Source organism: Crinia signifera, chromosome 11, assembly GCF_055691185.1.
Source record: "Crinia signifera chromosome 11, ASM5569118v1, whole genome shotgun sequence".
NCBI lineage: Eukaryota > Metazoa > Chordata > Amphibia > Anura > Myobatrachidae > Crinia > Crinia signifera.
The window spans coordinates 96,276,094-96,298,058 of record NC_139227.1 but is presented as its reverse complement, the minus strand read 5'-3'; the positions used below and the strand labels follow the sequence as shown (position 1 = coordinate 96,298,058).

The following is a 21,965-nucleotide window of genomic DNA, read 5'->3' as shown; positions in this document are numbered from 1 at the left end:
AATAGTGTGGCGAGCGCAGCGAGCCACCGAGCCCGAAGCGTGGCGAGCGCAGCGAGCCCCGCGAGGGGACGCGGATACCTTCACAGGTAAACGCGTCCCTTCGCAGGCTTCACAGGTGTCCGCGTCGCCACGGACACCTGCGAAGCCCGCAAGGGGACGCGTATAACTGTGAAGGTATCCGCGTCCCCTCGCGGGGCTCGCTGCGCTCGCCACGCTTCGGGCTCGGTGGCTCGCTGCGCTCGCCACACTATTCTATTCTCACTCCACGCCGACGTGGATAGTAGGGCATGAAAAGGTCGGAGGACGCGTACCGCCGCCCCTCGCGGGCTCGCTGCGCTCGCCACGCTTCGGGTTGGCGTCTATCGTGGGGTGACGACGGGGACATCTATAATGTGAAATGGGTCATATTGGCCCATTTCACATTTTTTCACATTTTTACAGCATTTCAATGTTAAAAAATATTTTAACATTGAAGCCTATGCAAAAATCGGGTGCATCGCGTCGCATCGCGGTGGGACCAATGTTAATGGTCCCGACCGACGCGATGCCCCCGATATTTTACCGTTCCCGACAAGATTTCAATGTTAAAATATTTTTTAACATTGAAGTCTATGGAAATATCGGGGGCATCGCGTCGGTCGCGTCGGGACCAATGTTAATGGTCCCGACCGACACGATGCCCCCGATATTGTCTCCTAGCCGGCAAAATGGACCTGATTTCAAAAGAAATCGGGTCCATCGGGGGTAATCGTGTCCCTTAAGTAAGGGACACGATTACTTAAGATTGTGGCCGTGCTAGGAAACAACACATCGGAATCCACAAATCTACTATCTCACCCCAACCAGCACTCGCCGCAAACAATGTTCATCCCAACCACCACTCACCCCAACAAAACTCACCCAAAACCAGTACTCACCACAAACAATGTTCATCCCAACCACTACTCACCCCAACAAAACTCACCCCAACCAGCACTCACCACAAACAATGTTCATCCCAACCACCACTCACCACAAACAATGTTCATCCCAACCACCACTCACCACAAACAATGTTCATCCCAACCACCACTCAACCCCAACAAAACTCACCCCAAACCAGCACTCACCACAAACAATGTTCATCCCAACCACCACTCACCCCAACAAAACTCACCCAAAACCAGTACTCACCACAAACAATGTTCATCCCAACCACTACTCACCCCAACAAAACTCACCCCAACCAGCACTCACCACAAACAATGTTCATCCCAACCACCACTCACCACAAACAATGTTCATCCCAACCACCACTCACCCCAACAAAACTCACCCCAAAACCAGCACTCCCCACAAACAATGTTCATCCCAACCACCACTCACCCCAACAAAACTCACCCCAACCAGCACTCCCCACAAACAATGTTCATCCCAACCACCACTCACCCCAACAAAACTCACCCCAACCAGCACTCACCACAAACAATGTTCATCCCAACCACCACTCACCCCAACAAAACTCACCCCAAAACCAGCACTCCCCACAAACAATGTTCATCCCAACCACCACTCACCCAAACAAAACTCACCCAAAACCAGTACTCACCACAAACAATGTTCATCCCAACCACCACTCACCACAAACAATGGTCATCCCAACCTCCACTCACCACAAACAATGGTCATCCCAACCTCCACTCACCACAAACAATTGTCATCCCAACCTCCACTCACCACAAACAATGGTCATCCCAACCTCCACTCACCACAAACAATGGTCATCCCAACCACCACTCACCCCAACAAAACTCACCCAAAACCAGCTCTCACCACAAACAATGTTCATCCCAACCAGAATTAAGCCCAACCGGCACTCAGCCCAAACACCACTCACCCCAACAACACTCACCCAAAACCATCACTCAGCCCAACCAGCACTCCCCACATTTTATTGTTGAGCCCAATGTAACAAATATTGCACATGAAGTTCTAGCTAAAGCAGCCCCTATTCACATACAATGCCATAAGTGGTGTCATTTTAGGGGTGCAGACTGCACCCTGTCAAAGGGAGACACCGAATGCTGGCTCCTGCTCAGTGACGGTAGCCTTGGGCTGCGCTGTATCATCACGTGCTGCATTAGATCGATCTTGATGGCACACGCTGTACACGGTATACATGGAGAACGATATCGGTCAGTGACATCACCTGCCCCCCACTTTGTACATGCTGGGCTCTGATGATAAACTCAGATTGAGCTGCATGTACAGATGACATGGTGGGTCATTAAGGATATTGACCATACACACTGGATGATATATTTATTTACAGTTTCTTATATAGCGCAGCAGATTCCGTTACAGTGTCTTATATAGCGCGGCAGATTCCATTACAGCGTCTTATATAGCGCAGCAGATTCCGTTACAGCGTCTTATATAGCGCAGCAGATTCCGTTACAGCGTCTTATATAGCGCAGCAGATTCCGATACAGCTTCTTATATAGCACAGCAGATTCCGTTACAGTGTCTTATATAGCGCAGCAGATTCCATTACAGTGTCTTATATAGCGCAGCAGATTCCGTTACAGCGTCTTATATAGCGCAGCAGATTCCGTCACAGTGTCTTATATAGCGCGGCAGATTCCGTTACAGTGTCTTATATAGCACAGCAGATTCCGTTACAGCGTCTTATATAGCGCAGCAGATTCCATTACAGCGTCTTATATAGCACAGCAGATTCCGTTACAGGATGTTATATAGCGCAGCAGATTCCGTTACAGTGTCTTATGTAGCGCAGCATATTCCATTACAGTGTCTTATATAGCACAGCAGATTCCGTTACAGTGTCTTATATAGTGCAGCAGATTCCGTTACAGTGTCTTATATAGCGCAGCAGATTCCGTTACAGCGTCTTATATAGCGCAGCAGATTCCGTTACAGTGTCTTATATAGCGCAGCAGATTCCATTACAGCGTCTTATATAGCACAGCAGATTCCGTTACAGGATGTTATATAGCGCAGCAGATTCCGTTACAGTGTCTTATGTAGCGCAGCATATTCCATTACAGTGTCTTATATAGCACAGCAGATTCCGTTACAGTGTCTTATATAGTGCAGCAGATTCCGTTACAGTGTCTTATATAGCGCAGCAGATTCCGTTACAGCGTCTTATATAGCGCAGCAGATTCCGTTACAGTGTCTAATATAGCGCAGCAGATTCCGTTACTGGGTCTTATATAGCGCGGCAGATTCCGTTACAGTACCTTATATAGCGCAGCAGATTCCGTTACAGTGTCTTACATAGCGCAGCAGATTCTGTTACAGTGTCTTATATAGCGCAGCAGATTCCGTTACAGTGTCTTATATAGCGCAGCAGATTCAGTTACAGCGTCTTATATAGCGCAGCAGATTCCGTTACGGTGTCTTATATAGCGCAGTAGATTCCGTTACGGTGTCTTATATATCACAGCAGGTTCCGTTACAGTGTCTTATATAGCGCAGAATATTCCATTACAGTGTCTTATATAGCGCAGCAGATTCCGTTACAGTGCCTTATATAGCGCAGCAGATTCTGTTACAGCGTCTTATATAGCGCAGCAGATTCCGTTACTGGGTCTTATATAGCGCAGCAGATTCAGTTACAGGTTCTTACATAGCGCAGCAGATTCCGTTACAGTGTCTTATATAGCGCAGCAGATTCCGTTATATAAGTGGGCACCTACTGTACATCCGATACCTGCTGTGATATGAGGGCACCTACTGTATGTACCACTACCTGCCATGATATGCGGGCACTTACTGTACATCCGCTACCTGCTGTGATATGCGGGCACCTACTGTATGTCCCGCTACCTGCTGTGATATGCGGGCACCTACTGTACATCCGATACCTGCTGTAATATGCGGGCACCTACTGTATGTCCCGCTACCTGCTGTGATATGCGGGCACCTACTGTATGTCCCGCTACCTGCCGCAATATGCGGGCACCTACTGTATGTCCCGCTAACTGCCATGATATGCGGGCACCTACTGTACGTCCGATACCTGCTGTAATATGCGGGCATCTACTGTACGTCCCGCTACCTGCTGTGATATGCGGGCACCTACTGTATGTCCCACTACCTGCCATGATATGCGGGCACCCACTGTACATCCGATACCTGCTGTAATATGCGGGCATCTACTGTATGTCCTGCTACCTGCTGTGATATGCGGGCACCTACTGTATGTCCCGCTACCTGCTGTGATATGCGGGCACCTACTGTATGTCCTGCTACCTGCTGTGATATGCGGGCACCTACTGTATGTCCCGCTACCTGCCGCGATATGCGGGCACCTACTGTATGTCCCGCTACCTGCCATGATATGCGGGCACCTACTGTACGTCCCGCTACCTGCTGTGATATGCGGGCACCTACTGTACATCCGATACCTGCTGTAATATGCAGGCACCTACTGTATGTCCCGCTACCTGCCATGATATGCGGGCACCTACTGTATGTCCCGCTGCCTGCCGTGATATGCGGGCACCTACTGTATGTCCCGCTACCTGCCGTGATATGCGGGAACATACTGTATGTCCCGCTACCTGCCGAGATATGCGGGCACCTACTGTATGTCCCGCTACCTGCCGTGATATGCGGGCACATACTGTATGTCCCGCTACCTGCCGCGATATGCGGGCACCTACTGTACGTCCCGCTACCTGCTGTGATATGCGGGCACCTACTGTATGTCCGGATACCTGCTGTGATATGAGGGCACCTACTGTACGTCCCGCTACCTGCTGCGATATGCGGGCACCTACTGTACATCCGATACCTTCTGTAATATGCAGGCACCTACTGTATGTCCCACTACCTGCTTTGATATGCGGGCACCTACTGTACGTCCCGCTACCTGCTTTGATATGCGGGCACCTACTGTACGCCACACTACCTGCCATGATGCAGAAGGACACATACAATCCAGCCTTGGCCTCCTCTGTCACTGCTAGAACCATTCCCACATGTGTTAAGGTCAGAATAAGTTAATAAATATGCCCCAGACCTATGTCCCCTGGACTGTATTAGATTTTATCTCCTGCATCCAGTGCTGACATTAAAGAAACTTTTGGTGTAAGTTTTATTTGAATTGCTCTCTGATTGGTGTAAGGTTAAACGCCGGCCATGGAATCTCACACTTCCGATATAGATGTTGTAGATGTAAAGTGACACAGCCTGTGGCACACAACATCATTACTGCGGTTTAGTGCTCCGGATGTTAATGGAGGCTTTTGTGGTTTTTTTCTTCAATTTTCAAAAAATCCTATGAATACATGAATAGATATGAAGGAATTTCCATGAGGAGGAGAGTGGCAGACGCACGGCGAGCATTCAGGTGGCGTCCACAGGCAAACGTCTCAAGACAATTAAATCCTCCTAACTGCTGAGCAACCAACATATGGATGAAACTGTAAAGGGCGGTTACAGAGTAGCACAACAGCTACACGTGGGCACAAGGCAGCTACAAATGGTGGGTGATGAGCAGAACGAAAACAGCCGCACAGATACATCTAGCAGCACAGATACAAATACACGTTGTGGCACAGATGCTTCTAACAGCACAGATACAGATACATGTAGTTGCACAGACATAAATACATAAATACATGTATTAGCACCGATCCATGTAGCAGCACAGATAAATGTAGTGGCACAGATACAGATACATCTAGTGGCACAGGGGGTGGGGGGCAGGATAGAGGCAGGCTATTGCCCTGCGTTTCCTGGGCATACACACAAAAATGATGGGTGGGCACAGAAAACTGCTGGGCATCCCCAAGCGGGCGTCTGCCTTCCATGCGAGGCTGATGTCACAGGATGTCACCGGCCCACCCCGTTCTTGGACCCGAACTCCACAAGTCCAGGTCAGTCCAGACCGACTTAGATTCGCAAACAGGGGGAAAAAAAATCATTCGATGGTCGGCAACCATCAAACGATTCCGATGGCGGGATGTGTAGACCAGGTGGTGGTGGTGGTGGTGGTGGGGGGGGTGCTCTGACGCGACGGGGGGGTGGGGGCAGCAAGACATTATGGGACCATCAGGGAGAGAAGCCGGACTGGGATCAGGAATCATATGGGGGAAGGAGATGGGGGGGGGGGACGGAGACATAGACAAAGTCCTGGGACATAACAAGGGTATAATCGGGGGTAACTCTCAGGGTGCATCAGGAATGTCATGTAATAAAATGTTATGTTGTAACAGTCACGTTATCCCATTACAGTTCTTAGGTACAGATGATCTTAGTATACGGGAAGGAGGGAATGACAGAGGAAGAATTCCCGAAACTATGGAGAGGGCAGGCAGTGTGCATGGTGGGGAGGCCTGTAGAGAGTCTATTGAAGGGGAGAGGGGAAAGAGGAAGCTAGTAAAGAATTCAAATGGGTCCTGGGGTGAAACTAATCACAATATTAGAGCCATATCTAAAAATAAACATAAATTAAAATGCTTACTGGCTAATGCAAGAAGCTTAGTGAGTAAAATCGGGGAACTTGAAACGGTGATCAGTAGGGATGACTACGACATCATTGGTATTACAGAAACATGGTGTAATGAGTCGCATGACTGGGCATTAAACATGGAGGGATATACACTCTACAGGAAAGACAGGGAAAATAGAAGGGGCGGGGGGGTGTGCCTATATGTAAATAATAACTTAACATCATGTGAGAAAAATATGAGCACAGACCTGGAAGACGACAACTCGGAGACAGTGTGGGCAGAGATAACCGACAATAATAAGAAACCAAAAAACAAATTTATAATAGGGGTATGCTATAGACCACCAAATATAAATGAAAGGGAAGAGTCTCTTCTTTTAAACCAAATCAAACAAGCATCAAATCAGGGTCAGGTATTAATTATGGGGGATTTTAATTTACCCGACATTGATTGGGAAAACGAAACAGGTAAATCAGCAAGAAGCAATGGGTTCTTAAGCTTACTTAAAGACCAGTTTATTACACAAACGGTAGAAACTCCAACTCGTGATGAGGCGCTCTTGGACTTAGTATTAACAAATAACACAGACTTAGTTTCAAACACAAAAGTAATTGAACAATTAGGGAATAGTGATCACAATATGGTTTCACTGGAAATCAACTTCAGTAAATTACATCAAAAAGGATCTGCAAAAATACTAAACTTCAGAAAAGCGAACTTTGAATTATTCAGGGAAGCCCTAACAGGAATTGGGTGGGAAACGGTTATGGAGGGAAAAAATGCAGAGGAAATGTGGGATACTCTAAAAAAGGTGCTTGATTCACTAACTATTGAATACATTCCTAAAGTAACTAAAGGTAAATTCAACAAAAAAAAGCCACCATGGTTGGACAAAGAAGTAAGGTCAGCTATCAACAATAAAACCAGAGCCTTTAAATTCTATAAAAATAACTTGAATGAGGAGGCGTTCGCAAAATACAAAGAATCAAACAAAACTTGTAAAGGGGTAATCAAAGCAGCTAAAATATTATATGAAGAGTGCATAGCCACTGAAAGCAAAACCAACCCAAAGAAGTTTTTTAAATACATAAATAGTAAACGTTTAATTAAGGAAAACATAGGCCCACTAACTGATACTAGTGGAAAAAGTGTTACTGAGGACAAGGGAAAAGCAAAACTGTTAAATGAGTTCTTCTCATCAGTATTTACTAAGGGAGAGCAGACTGTGGAATGAACATTTACCACAAACGGGACAAATAAGCCAGATCTCATTGTGGATTTCACGCCGAAGGAAATAATACTGAGGCTAAGCAAACTCAAAACAAATAAGTCACCAGGGCCAGATGGGATTCATCCGAGGGTATTAATGGAATTAAGGGATGAACTAGCTACCCCCCTACATTATATCTTTAGCAAGTCACTATCGTCAGGTATAGTACCAAAAGATTGGAGAATAGCAGAGGTAGTGCCAATATTCAAAAAAGGAAAAAAGGAAGATCCCGCTAATTACAGACCCGTTAGTTTAACATCAATTGTGGGTAAACTATTTGAAGGATTTTTAAGGGATGGTATCCAGGAATATTTAGATCATCACCGTCTACTCAGTACTAACCAACATGGGTTCGTGAAAAATCGTTCATGCCAAACTAATCTACTAGGGTTCTATGAAGAGGTTAGCAAAAACCTTGATAATGGAAATGCTGTAGATGTGATTTTCCTAGATTTCGCTAAAGCATTTGATACTGTCCCACACAAGAGATTGATTAATAAAATGGAGAACCTAGGATTGGGTGAAAATATCTGCAGATGGGTAGGGAATTGGCTATGTAATAGAGAACAAAGAGTGGTTGTGAATGGTGCCGTATCAGATATGATACCGGTACTAAGTGGAGTGCCCCAGGGTTCGGTTTTGGGGCCCATTTTGTTTAACATTTTTATTAACGATATTGGGATAGGGTTACTCAGCAATGTATCCATCTTTGCGGACGATACAAAACTTAGCAAAGTCATCAAATCACCAGAAGATGTCACCATGCTTCAAAATGATCTTGCAATTCTAGATGAGTGGGCAAAAAAATGGAAGATGAGGTTCAATGTAGATAAATGCAAGGTTATGCACCTTGGGAGACACAACCAGTGTGCAAGTTACAACCTTAGCGGAGAGGAACTGGGTAATTCCATACTTGAAAAGGATCTAGGAGTCCAAATAGACAGCAATCTAGGATGTAGTGCCCATTGTAATGTAGCTACAAAAAAGGCCAACAAAATTCTGGCATGTATTAAGAGGGGAATGGAAACTAGGGACTCAAGGGTAATTATGCCACTATATAAAGCATTGGTGAGACCTCACCTAGAGTACGGAGTACAGTTCTGGGCCCCACACTATAAAAAGGACATCATAGAATTAGAAAAAGTCCAAAGGCGTGCAACAAAGCTTATTAGGGGAATGGAGAATTTAAGCTACGGGGAGAGATTAAGCAATTTGGGACTATTTACATTAGAAAAGAGACGTTTAAGGGGGGACATGCTCAACATGTACAAGTATATCAAGGGCCAATATAAGGAACTGTCACACACCCTATTTTCTACTAGAAAGGAATCTAGGACGCGAGGGCATGAGTATAGATTAGAAGAAAAAAGATTTCATTCAGCTAGTAGAAAGAATTTCTTTACGGTCAGAACAGTCAAACTCTGGAACTCTCTTCCCAGAGAGGTGGTAACGGCTGGCTCATTAAATGCGTTCAAGGCAAAGTTGGACAAACATTTACTGGAGAAAAACATCCATGGGTACAAATAAGAAATATAATTTGTCTGTAAAATACCAGAACCTACCAAATCAGCAATGGATATCTATACCAGGTTGAACTAGATGGACGCAAGTCTTTTTTCAGCCTTACCTACTATGTAACTATGTAATATATACCCCATATATACTCTACTGAATACAAATTCCCACAGACACTCCAACATCTCATGGAAGCTTTTATAGCTGTGTAGGGGGGCAAACTCCATATTACAGTATATGTGTTTGTATACAGCATCATTACATTAATGTCCTTGATATAATGGTGTCTGAATACTAATCATATAGTGTATGACTCATATGGTCTAACCCATTATTCCCCCAGCTACACTCCCATTGTCCCACTGTCCCCAGGGGCGTAACTATAGCACCGCAGCCCCCGCGACCGCGGGGGGGGCGCTATGCATGTGCGGGCGCCGGGGGCTGCAGTGCTATAGTTACGTTAGCTGCAATGTGAAGGGAGCAGGGGGCAGGGGGGCATTGAGGCGGCTGGGGGGACGGACGCTGCGGGGGACGGAAGCTGCGGGGGACACAGAGGCGGCAATTACTTACAGCTGAGCCGGGCAGGGGGAGCCGGGAGCTGTCTGCACTGAAGAAAAAAAAGCCTATACAATGAATGGGCAGCCTGTGATTGGCTGCTGAGCGCTCTCTCAGCCAATTGCTGACTGGCTGAGAGAGCGCTCAACCAATCACAGGCTGCCGATTCATTGTATGGGCTTTTTTTTTTTTCTTCCGTACTGACAGTGACAGCTCCCGGCTCCCCCTGCCCGGCTCAGCTGTAAGTAATTGCCGCCTCTGTGTCCCCCCGCAGCGTCCGTCCCCCGCAGTGTCCGTCCCCCCAGCCACCTCGCAGCGCCCCCCCCACCTGCATTGACGGCTACCTGGGGGAGCGGCAGGCGGCGCAGATGGAGACCGGGGGCGCGGCGGGAGAATATAAAGAAATCTTATTCAAAAGACCGGGCGGCCGCTGATTGGCTGAGAGCTCAGCCAATCAGCGGCCGCCCGGTCTTTTGGATAGGATTTCTTCCTATTCTCCCGCCGCGCCCCCGGTCTCCATCTGCGCCAATTGCGGTCCTCGCCTGCCGCTCCCCCAGGTACCCACAGATATATCGGATCTGAACATCTAGACTGCGAGGGTTGGTGCGGCGGGCGAAGGGGCGGGTGAGTGGCTGGGCGCCCTCCCTTTAACGGCGGGGGGGGCGCCCAAAATGTAGTTACGCCACTGACTGTCCCGTATGCCTGATATAAACTGTCACTATTCTGTGAAATTGGGGACATTTGGGGGCCCTGAACATGTGATTTAGTGATTTTATTTGTTAGATATGAGCAATGCGGGTGCATAGATTTGTTTAGTAAAGGTGTCTGCGAAGATGTCAGAGTGCTGGAAGTGCTAAGGCAAATCTGGACCTGTTAGCCCTGCGACTGAATGCAATAAACGCTAGAGAATAGGCTCCTTTTTCTGGCGTTCCGAAGCTGCCCAGTGAAAGCAACTTTTGCCTTTGTTTGGAGACAATTGGCAGCGAGATGCAGAGTACACGGTGCTGTCAAACACAGCATGTATCTGCTGGATTCATTCAGTACTTCTCCCAGCGCAATCTGCTGCAGCATTCTGGATCCAAGCACTATACCCAGAGCATCTGCTGAACAGCCAAACCTACACGCCCTGAAAATAAATCACGGGCCGCATCTACAACTCCAAAATATGTTCTTGTAACTATGAATGCAGGAGCGAGCTCGTCTACCCAGCCTGCTCGCTAACAATGCCTGGCCACTCACTACGGAAAAGTACAGCGACTTCCATCAAACCGCTCCGTTTACAGCCCAACAAATGTAACTCAATTAAATAAAAAGCAGTGGTTGACGTCTTTGCAGAAAACATTTTATATAATAATATTTGCAGCCGTCTCTTTTGAGCTTTCCTGAAAATCTACGAATAATAATTATTTGTAAGGTTAAATAAATTGTGTTATGTTAAATGCCCTGTTTTTGACTATGTCTTGTATGTCCCGCTACCTGCTTTGACTTTTTATTTCAGGTTATGGTATAGATCCTAGTACCCCTGGGGGTACTCTGCAGACCAGTTGGGGGTACTTGAAAATAATATTGGTAATGGCGGACGATGAAAAGGTCTTTTAATGGCTGAAGAAGACATGTTGTGTCATATCCCTGACCAGCAATCCACTGGGAGCTTCCGATGCTGCCCTCAGACATCAGCAGTCATCTGCCCAAAGGTGGAGGAAGCAGCGGCATTAATCCTACCGGTGTTAGCGGGAATCCTGGAGATAATACACAACCAATGTCTAGACACAGAAGGGCGTGATTCCTTGCTGTATACTACTCCCCCACTCCTCCTTAATATAAGGACATGCATAAGGATCCGCATACCGCTAAGTACTGTCCATATTTCAAAATGAGAGGAGGGGGTACTTATCAATGAAAAGCCTAATCAAGGGGTACGGGAGAGAAAAAAGGTTGGGAACCACTGGTATAGATGATAGACATAATCTAGGTCAACAGCTAGGTCGACACCAAAGAATGGTGAACATAACCTTGGTGGAAACTGACCTATGGAGCTGTCCAGAGTACTGAGTACTCATTTATTTGTAGAAAACTATGTAAAGCTAAACTTTACAGTTATATTAAACTCCAAGATAGGACATGATAAGGGTTGTAGCAAACTCCCCGTGTACTGTAGCACACACACACACACACACACACACACTCACACACACACACACACACACACACATCTGTGCATATATTATACCAGGGCTTAACGTGGTCCTGGAGAGGTGGTGGAACTCCCTTCCTCCAACACGGATCCTCCCCCCCCCCATTAGGCAGAGCCTAGACCAGTGCCAGGGAATTTGTGCCTTACCACCCATAAAGGCATAATGGTCCCACAACACATGTTAGCACAATCATATACACATTACACCGCATGTAGTGCCCTTGATTCATATTAAATCACACAGTAATGCCCCTTATACACATAATTCATGTGTATACTGTATCTTGTTCCTCTTAACTTTACATTACATAAGAATAAGCCACTGGAACAGGCTTTTCTGTTGGAATTACTGTTCAGGACTGTGGTAGAGGTGGAACTCAGTTCCACCCAGTTCCCCCTCACTTTAACCCCTTCTACACATATTTGTGTATTGCCACACACTTGGTTGTCCCTCTTTATGCCCATATTGGCATTTGTGGGTGCAAATTGAGCACCAACTGGGCAGTTGCATGGAAGAAAACATTTCCCTTAGCAGAATATTTGCATAAAGATTGCGGGCACATACAGAGCAGACTGCAACACTGAATCAGGCCCATAGCATGTAGGGATAATTCATAATCACTTACACTGATATAATGTTATCCATAGTTATTAAAAGCTTACAATAAAAGGTAGAAATATGCAGGATTAAGACAATGGGAAGGCAAAAAAGTGCTATCTTTGGTTGCAAACCTTGGGCAGTTTGTGGCAGTGGTGCAGGCTTTGTTATTTTACCTTTACTGCCAAAACACCAAGTGGTAACATTGCAGTTTTGGATACAAATGGCTACAGATACAGATGATATGAGACATAAGACCTGCCAGGAGTCCTATTGGATGGAAGGTGCAGTAAGCATGGTGTTTGTATTTATGATCAACTGTCATCCAAATAATCAACTAATTACCAATATGTTATATTATACCGACAAAAAGGATTGTAGACACAGGCATCAGTTCATTAGTTATCATCTGGAATAAATAGCAAAATATAGAGGGGGGGACCTCCCCCCCCCGCCCCCCCCCCCCCCCCCCCCCCCCCCCCCCCAGCACACATGCACTGGTGTAGTTCCTCAATAGACTCTGATACAGTTCCAGAGTCAACTGCCCATGCGCCGATCTCCAGAAAAATGGTGCGGGCGCCATTTCTGCTAGCCTGGGGATTTCTGCCATGTGTATGAGCACCATGTTTCCGGGGATATCTACAGAACAAATCTGTGAAAACTTGGCACTTGTAAATGGGTACTGGATGGTTTCGGACCCCTTAGGAGCTAGGGGTCCTTGTGCACAATGGACCCTGCACCCATTATAGTTCGGCACATGACCAACATTAAGAGCCTGATTAAGAGGCGGGGACTATTGCAGCAGACACCTCCAGACCCCAGTCTCCAATTCCTGTCTGCCAGTGCGTCCCGGATCCATGCACAGAGGAGAACATCCTCCTCCATCCGGGCCAGACCTGTGTATTTATGACTCCACTAGCACGGATGTAATAATGTATGTTGGTGGTAGACCACTTGTTGCTCTTTACCTATTGCAGAATTTTGTGGAACTACACGTTCCAGCATGCCCTGCAAGCCTCCTTTGAAATGTCATTTCAAAGAACAGTTTTACAAGTCTCTTCTCCGGTACATCGGTTTTACCTTCATACAATTCTGTTTTACGTTGATTTATAAAACTGTATTAGAACTGCCAAGAGTAAATATGGAATTATACATATATCATTTCTGTAGTCCTAAGTGTTAACTTATATGGTGCTACAATATTCCTCAGCGCCAAATGAGAGTACAACCGGCGAGCCATTCCTACAGACTTATCACAAGGACACTGAAACAATAAAACACGGCGTGCGCTTTGGTTTAAAGCAAAGTAGTCCAATCAGTAGTTACAATAGAACAATGATATCTAATGACTCAACGCAGATCTACCACAATATGGGCCTACCTGGCTTTGAAGCGTCTTCCTGGGGTTTCCCATTGGTCACAGCTTGGTACCATGTGATACATCTCCAGGGAATATCTGTACCATACATTCCACCAGGTAACAATACATCAATTGACCTGAAAGACAAAGGAAACAAGATGACTGGAGGTTTAATCCGAACCACAACATTTGGTCTAATAATTTGAGATTTGTCGCATCCAGCAAAATGAGATCCATCTGCACATCTTACCGCCTGCGGCATCAACACATGGAATAGGGATGAGCTAACATTGCACAACGATTCCGTTAAATATTCGCTTCATCGCGCATTTGTATGGTTTGACGCAGAATCTGTCCTTGAGTGTTCCCGGTAATACTCCAATCGCACCGGGCATCTTTATTAATCCACCATCATCATCCCAATAGAATATTAATTGCATGAATTGTTTATTCCCAGATACAAGGCAGAAAGTGGAAAGATGTGTAGGTCCCAGATTGCATCGTCATTTGCACATATTAAACCAATATCTGACACACAGTTTTCTAAAGCTTCTTAAAATGAAAGGAAGTGATGTTGTCCGTACCAATCAGAGCCGGTTGATCATTTTTCTGAGAAGATGGCAGCCATTATTGGGTGGCCATTTTTCAGATTCCCTCCAGGCTGCACTCCCATCTGCCTATTGGTTGTTCAGGCCCTGATCACTGCATAGGCATGTCGGGGCTGTTGCTTAGCAAGCAGTGCACCACTTTGCGCCGCGTATCGTGTGAGATTGTTTTGCACATCCTCAGGAACATTCATTCATTTTAAAGGGATCACACATTATTACCGGAAAGTCAGAATGGGGACGGAGTGGACCGTCTTTTGTGGCCCATGCCATGCCACAGGGAATTGTTTTATGATGTCAATAATCTAGTTAATAAAACCATTTGATTATTGAGTATCACATTGGGTAAGTGTGGGTTTGACACTTACATCTGTACTGACTGTTCTTTTGCCAGTCCCTTATTGCTTGACTACCATTTATAAAGAGTAAGGTTGGGTACATACCCGACTGACATGTCGGCTGAGCTGCCTTTGCGTCGACTGAATAATCGATCCAGGTAAGTCACGCACTTACTAATTGGTCACTCAGTGTATCGGTCACGATCCCCAGCTGGGTGGGTAATTGAATTTGCCCAACCAATTGTGATGTTAGGCCCCGCAGCTAGCTGTCAGCAGACCACCCGTATACACAGCCAATCAGTGAAGGCGGGTACATTGCCAGATGCACCACCACAGTCACAGGGGTCAGAGTCAGACACAATACTGAATTTGCCATAGGGCTGGAACAGGTATTGTTGATGTGAACAATACTGCGCCAATGGAAGCGTCTAAACTAGAAACCCCAGCAATGTCAGTGCATGCAGCGATGTCCAGATACACTGCAATTATGCAATGTTACTGTTTATCTATCTGTTGTACTGCAGCACCGGTTGGGGTGTGTTTGATATTGTTAGAAATCTAGACTAACACATGCAGCTTTTGTGTATCTGTCTCAATTGTTTTGCACTCTTAGGCAAAGTGTTAATTCCTATTGGAGTCAACTGTAAAATGATGAATCTGCGCGGCGAGGAACCTCGACCTGATCTCAAGGGGGGACCTCTCCTGTTTGAATTCCTTCAAGCTGCCTCAGAGTTCTAGAACATCAGACAGACGCTCTCCCGAGACTGGTGGCAAGAAAACCAGAGGCCGAGCCACTGCGTCTGAAAACCTACATTAAAAAGATCCACTTTTCTCAAAGCTGCAAAACTGAATCCATAAATCTCAGACATTTGTTGTGTGATGGAAAAAGAAATCTACGTGTGCAATAAAGCGTCGCAGTAACACCGGGCAAAAAGCCAGATCGTAATGTTTAATTATGCACACAAACACTTTTCCAGAGTCCTATGTTCTATGAATGGCCATTACTGTATATGTTCTGTGGGGCTGATTCAATATACAACACAGAAGTGCAAAAATCATACATACAGACAATTTATGCAATTATGTTCATACGAGTCCACACAGTTGGGACTTGTAGTCCTCCTGTACAAAAAATGTTTTAAATAAAACACACACACACACACAGAAAAGTAGAACTTTATTACACACACACACACACACCTCACTTTTACATAAATATACTTACTAACCCAGGGTCCAGCACTGACTCCCTCCTCCAGAGCCAGCTTACCCCACACTGACAGGGGGGTGAGCCGGCTTCCTCCTGCGCTGATCACATCTTCTATAGCGCTGTCCCAGCGCTATAGAGGCTGCTAGCGTGGTTGGTCGATGCGTCTCCATGGAGACACAGTCCAGCCCTGATTGGCTGAGTTATGCGTTTCATAAATGCGGTGCTGGTTTCATAAATACGGGGGACCCCTACGATTTTTGTTCCCTGTATTTTTTTGAACGAGCTCTGGCTCAATGAGCCCGGGTCTGGTTATGCTCAGGAGGGGGGACCCCACTCCATTTTTTTAATATTTTTTTAAACACAAATTCGCACATTTCCGCAAATTCGCACATTTTCATGACTAAATTCGCACATTTTCATAACTAAAAAATCGCAATTTTTCATGACTAAAAATCGCCCATTATCGCACTTTTTTGCCCGGAATACGCAGCTCATTAAATATGTGAATTCGCGGCAAAAAATGCGATTTCAAAAAGTGCGATAATGGGCGATTTTGAAAAGTTATTAAAACTCTCATCCTATTAAATGTCACCCCAAATTTCATAAAACAAAATGTTACATAAATAAGTTTATTTATCACTGACCCCACATCAGCCATCAGTATATTGTGCATTGGATGAGGATTACTCTACTTACAGCAGATGAGGTTTCTTGCGCCCTAACATCGCATTAACGCTCTGTGCAACTCTATAAAGATGACTGGAAATGTCTGAATGGATGACCTTCATTCACACTGTAGTCTCTGGACAATGCTCAGCTGGGTGTCTCGGGAAGCCTATGTACCATTAATGGATTGACACTTCAGAATCCCATCTTGGATTTGACTTGGAGTTGAATTTTTATCATCACATTTTGATTTGCTGAACACTCAGCGCTCATGAGACTAACCAGCAAAGCAGAAGATTGGACTGAAGAGAACGAACCCTCTACAAGAACGGAAAATGCCCTCGTTAGGACTATATATGGGTGCATACAATGGGTGACTGAGCACTGACTGTCAAGTGTTGTCCGGATTCAAATTACATTGTGTCAATGGGCAGTTGGGCATTTAATAGGGACTCAATTTGTATATCTGATCCTCAAATGCTCATGTTGTAATGTTGGTTTCCGCCTCAGAGCGAATCGTGTCCATGCAAAAAACTTTTATTTAATAACTGCATTTTTTACAACCTACTTTAATCAGTATCTGTCCTTGGGTGTGGATGGAAGGTCTGTGGCTGACGTGGATTTTTAAACTTTTTGTGCCAATGTTGACACCTGTAGATATGATTACTTTAGCAGGTACCTTGGCACACTTTACTGTTCCCAGAGTCCACTCCTATCAACCTTTTCATGTCAACATTTTGTTTGTGTCAACCTATTATCAATGTCAACAAACAATTTGGTTGGTACTCAAAAAAGCAGGCAAGTCACCCGCACCCCATGTTGTGCCACCCTGGCTGTTGTTCCTTCCTGGAGCAGCAATAAAGTCGGTAGGCATGAACGGATTTATGACTAACCCTCAGTTTGCTCATGATGTCTGGCACCTCCAGTAATGCATCGGCCAGGGGCAGATCTGGTTCCCCAGTTTCTGGAATTCATCTCATTGTCACCCAAAAATGTCTGCAGCCTGTCAATCAGAATGCAAATAATAGGGCACTTCTTTGCTAATGTAAAAGAATGTGAGAATGCGGCCTGTCAGCTGCAGTGAAGATGCTGAGCTTTAAAGATCTTGGGAATTGGGTATAAGCATGGTCCCTACAGAAGCCAACGAGGACTGCTTTTATATTCAGTGCAGAGGGAGTTCTGCAGATATCTCCCAGTAAATGGCCCAATACTTACACAATGTGGCAATCCTCAGATAATGACAGCAATTGACCCAAAATGATCTATGATGTAACATACTGCACTGTGTTATTGGCACTCCTGGAAAGCGCAGTGTATGGGGGAATGGTGCAGCATTGAAGGAAACCTCCACTGTAAATACATTTCTAATACGTTCTCTACGGTTGTCGTAATGCAAGAAAATCTTTGCCTGGCTGCTGCCAGTTCCATCACGTTGATGCGATTTGTAAAGTACTATTTATAAATATTTCCATTTTCTAGGACACCAGGTTAATGAGGTTTTAGAGACTTTTTTGTACAGTAATTAGCTACATCTAAAGGTTTGTGTGATTTCTGCACCTTCTGTCCTGTGAGCTTGGTGACACCGGCTCTGTGATTATATAGGTAGGTTCTCAGCTATGGCTCTGCAGACCAGTAATAACATAACAGAGGTGGTTGTGGGTTATGGGTGAGATGTACTAAGTGGCCTCTATACTATGTGTACTTACATAAACAATCAGTGTCACACAGGACAGATCTGCTGATAACAGCTGCCCTTTGTGATGCTGGGATTTCCGGGTTTATCCCTTGGAGTAAGGATGTCCATTGGTGCAACCAGCCATCGATAGTAACAGACTATGTGATGGATGACCATCAATAGTTTACCGATCGATTTATGGTCATCCCATGGGCCAATCAGAATATGAGGGCGGGACTTCAGGGTTATCATGGGGCGGAGCTAGGCTGCGTGTCCCAACACCTTGAAAAAAAAAACGGTTTTGTTGTGCCATCAATGTAGGGAAACCATGTGGTTCTCCCCATCGATGGAAAAAGTATTCAACATCGGCCATGATCCATGGATGATTACAAATCATTGATGTTCTATGGCCATCCCTACCCTGAAGTGGCAGCCCAGCCGGAAGGGGTTGGGGGGATTCAATTGGATCCCTCCCAGGGTATAATGCAATGAGAAACCTTATAGGCTTCTATAGGGTATGGCATTACTCCCAGTATCCGAGAAGGCATCACATTTTGGTGCTTAGTACATATGGGAGATACTGCCAGAGTCTGGAAACAGCAGTTTTGCCTTTAGTACATCCTGCTGTGTATAAGAAGACTGGGTTATAGGAAATGACAAGGTATATATGTGCAGAGTAATCAGTTATACAGTAGGAGCAAGTTTCATCTTTGCTCCTTTGGCCATGGCTAGCCATGGCTATTCTATTGTTCTCAGCTGCAATACATTTTGTATTGCAGCTGAGAACAATAGAATAGCCATGGCTAGCCATGACCAAAGGAGCAAAGATGAAACTTGCTCCTACTGTATATAGTGCATGATATCTGTATATGAGAAAATCAGTTTATATTTGGACACATATGGAGAATTACGCAGCTGCCTTTTCCTGCCTCTTATACACCAGTGGAAACATTCTCAGATGAGAGCCGATACGCAATTCAGTGTAATCCGCAACATCGTTGCATTCGCCAAACAATCGGCTCGTTCAATCTTCCATTCGAGATTCAGCCAAAGTGGTGACCACAACATACTAACATAATGCACCCTCCAATAATATTATCTATGTGATATCAGCGTTACATGTGTGTGCTTTCCTGCACCGTCCATGTGGAAAACGAGGAGCCCACGGATCCCTTGGCTGGTGACGTTAGTGAGCGACGTGCCAGTTGGCATAAGAAGAGAGATTCTTCCACTTCATTGGCCATCCAGTAGCGATGCATGACTGCTGCAGAAATGCAGGGCTGAGACAATGCCGTCCAGGAGGATAGAACAGAGCGGAGAACCATATGCCTCCATTCTGCGGGGCAGTCAGCAGAAAATGAACATCTATTGATCAGCGAGCGGAATAATAACTTTGTTGACAATCTCATCGCCGCTGCTGTCGGAGGGAACTAAGTGGGTGGAGTGATGAAGAAAGAGGCCAAAAATCCAAACCATTTATTGGCATTGCTCCGTTCATCTGGATGCCAACTCTCCCCGCACACTGACACCTCACTCATTCAGTCGGGCTCTGGGTTGGCATGTACAGCTCTGCGCTCCCATTAAACTCGCAGCAACTGGGCATCAAGTGATGGTTTAATTCTTCTCGGGAAGTGACGGATAAGCTTTTAGTTGTAACTGAAATGATTGAAGCTCTGCGGCCTCAAAGAAGTCAAATGTATTTATCTGGTATCAAGTCTCAGGCGGCTGAGGAGCATTGTTACCCAAACCTGGCATCTACACTCAGGGATGCTATAAGGAATTTTGGGGCTTTTCCAATCCTGGGCCCCCCTTCTCCTCCCCACTTGACTTACTGTAACCCAGCTCATGCTTCCCCATCTCTTCTTCCGCTGAGCTGGGGGGGGGGGGAGGTGGTGGGCAAAATTAGCTGCCCGGGCCCTTCCAGAGGCCAAAAGACAGCTGTACCCACAGCACCCCCCTATTGGCGGCCCTGTCTACACCTATGTTCCCTTGGTGTAATGTAACCTGGCACAGTCAGCACTCAACCTTGTCGTAAGTGTGGATGGAAAGGTCTAAACTTCAAGGTAGACAATCAATGGGTCGACTCCAAAATTCAAAATGTCAACAGTAACAAAACATTGACATGCAAAACTGTTAACATTGATAACATGCTGACACAAGCAAAAGGTTGAAATGAACAAGGTAAACACATGAAAAGGTAGACATAAATTTAAGATTTTTACGAGTCAACATGGACCTCTTATAATGTAGCGAGTACACTTACTGTACATTCTGTCAACAGTAACAAAATGTTGACATGCAATGGGTCGACCATGACGAAAGGTTGACATGCAATATGTACATTGGCCACACCAGCAAAAGAATGACATGAGTTTTTTTATGTTTATTCTTGTGTTAATGTTGACACCCGTCAACATGAACCCCCAAAGAGTGCAGTGCGTACGCTGTCCATGCTCCGGTCATGGTTCATCACCCACTACCACTACCCTCGGCGCACTACAGTATATCGTTCCCAATCGGAATCCACGTGGATGTTAAAGTATGAAAATTTTCAAAAGACAGAGAAAACTAATTGTGAAAGAACCCATGTCAACTTTTGCATGTGTCCACCATTGAGATATTGACCTTTGCTTGCTTCTACCTTTGTTCAAAAAATCGCATTAGTGCATGTCAACCTTTTTTCAATGTCGACCTAGTGCATGTCTATCTTTGGTGAATTTTGACCTAGTGCATGTTGACCTTTTGGTGTCGACCTGTTGACTGTCTGCCTAGACATTATAGTGAAAAAAAAGTTAAAAAACGAATGTCGACCTTTTGTTTTTGTCGACCTTTTTCAGATCTATCTTTTAGAATTGATGTAGATACTATCAACAGGATACCGTTGTAAGAAGCCTCCAAAAAGTGAATGACAGATCTGGAGCTGAAGGCGTTGGTTAGGACTTTGGACAATTCCCGCTGTATAATAACTACCGTCGGGTCAGGGTGACTACATGAAGGTCGCTATGTATGGTGACAGTGACAGCTTAGGTAGAGGAGATGATAACACACGCTGAGAAATGCTGGAGCTGGAGGTGTTAGAGCAGGCATGTCCAAACTATGGCATTCCAGCTGTTGTGAAACTACAAGTCCCAACATGCCTTGGCACAGTTTTGCTATTAGGGACTGTTAAAACTATGGCAAGGCATGCTGGGATGTGTAGTTTCCCAACAGCTGGAGGGCCATAGTTTGGACATGCCTGAGTTAGAGCCTTGGTTTGAACTTTGGGCACCACCCGCTGTATATTAGCTGCCCACTTCCTGGAAACAGCTGTCAGGTCGGGGTAAGTAAGTTTAATTTATATAGCGCACTTTCTCCAACAGGACTCAAGGCGCCTTACAGACATTAAAACAAAAACAATGCACATACTACAGAGGATGTAGGTAGTACAGTAACAGACAATGCACATAATACAGAGGATGTAGGTAGTACAGTAACAGACAATGCACATGATACAGAGGATGCTGGTAGCACAGTAA

General features: G+C 45.4%; 1 protein-coding gene across 5 annotated transcripts in view; it reads right to left on the bottom strand.

The window, feature by feature from the left end:
* Positions 1–21,965, bottom strand: part of LRRC4C (leucine rich repeat containing 4C) — a 641,462-nt gene that overhangs the window by 281,842 nt on the left and 337,655 nt on the right. For 4 of the 5 annotated variants that reach the window (XM_083163824.1, XM_083163825.1, XM_083163823.1 and 1 more), the window contains one exon: positions 13,978–14,093. The exons of the other annotated variant lie outside the window; for it this stretch is intronic. The gene's annotated coding sequence lies outside the window, so the exon portion shown is untranslated. The remainder of the gene's footprint in view (positions 1–13,977; positions 14,094–21,965) is intronic. 5 annotated transcript variants of the gene reach the window in all.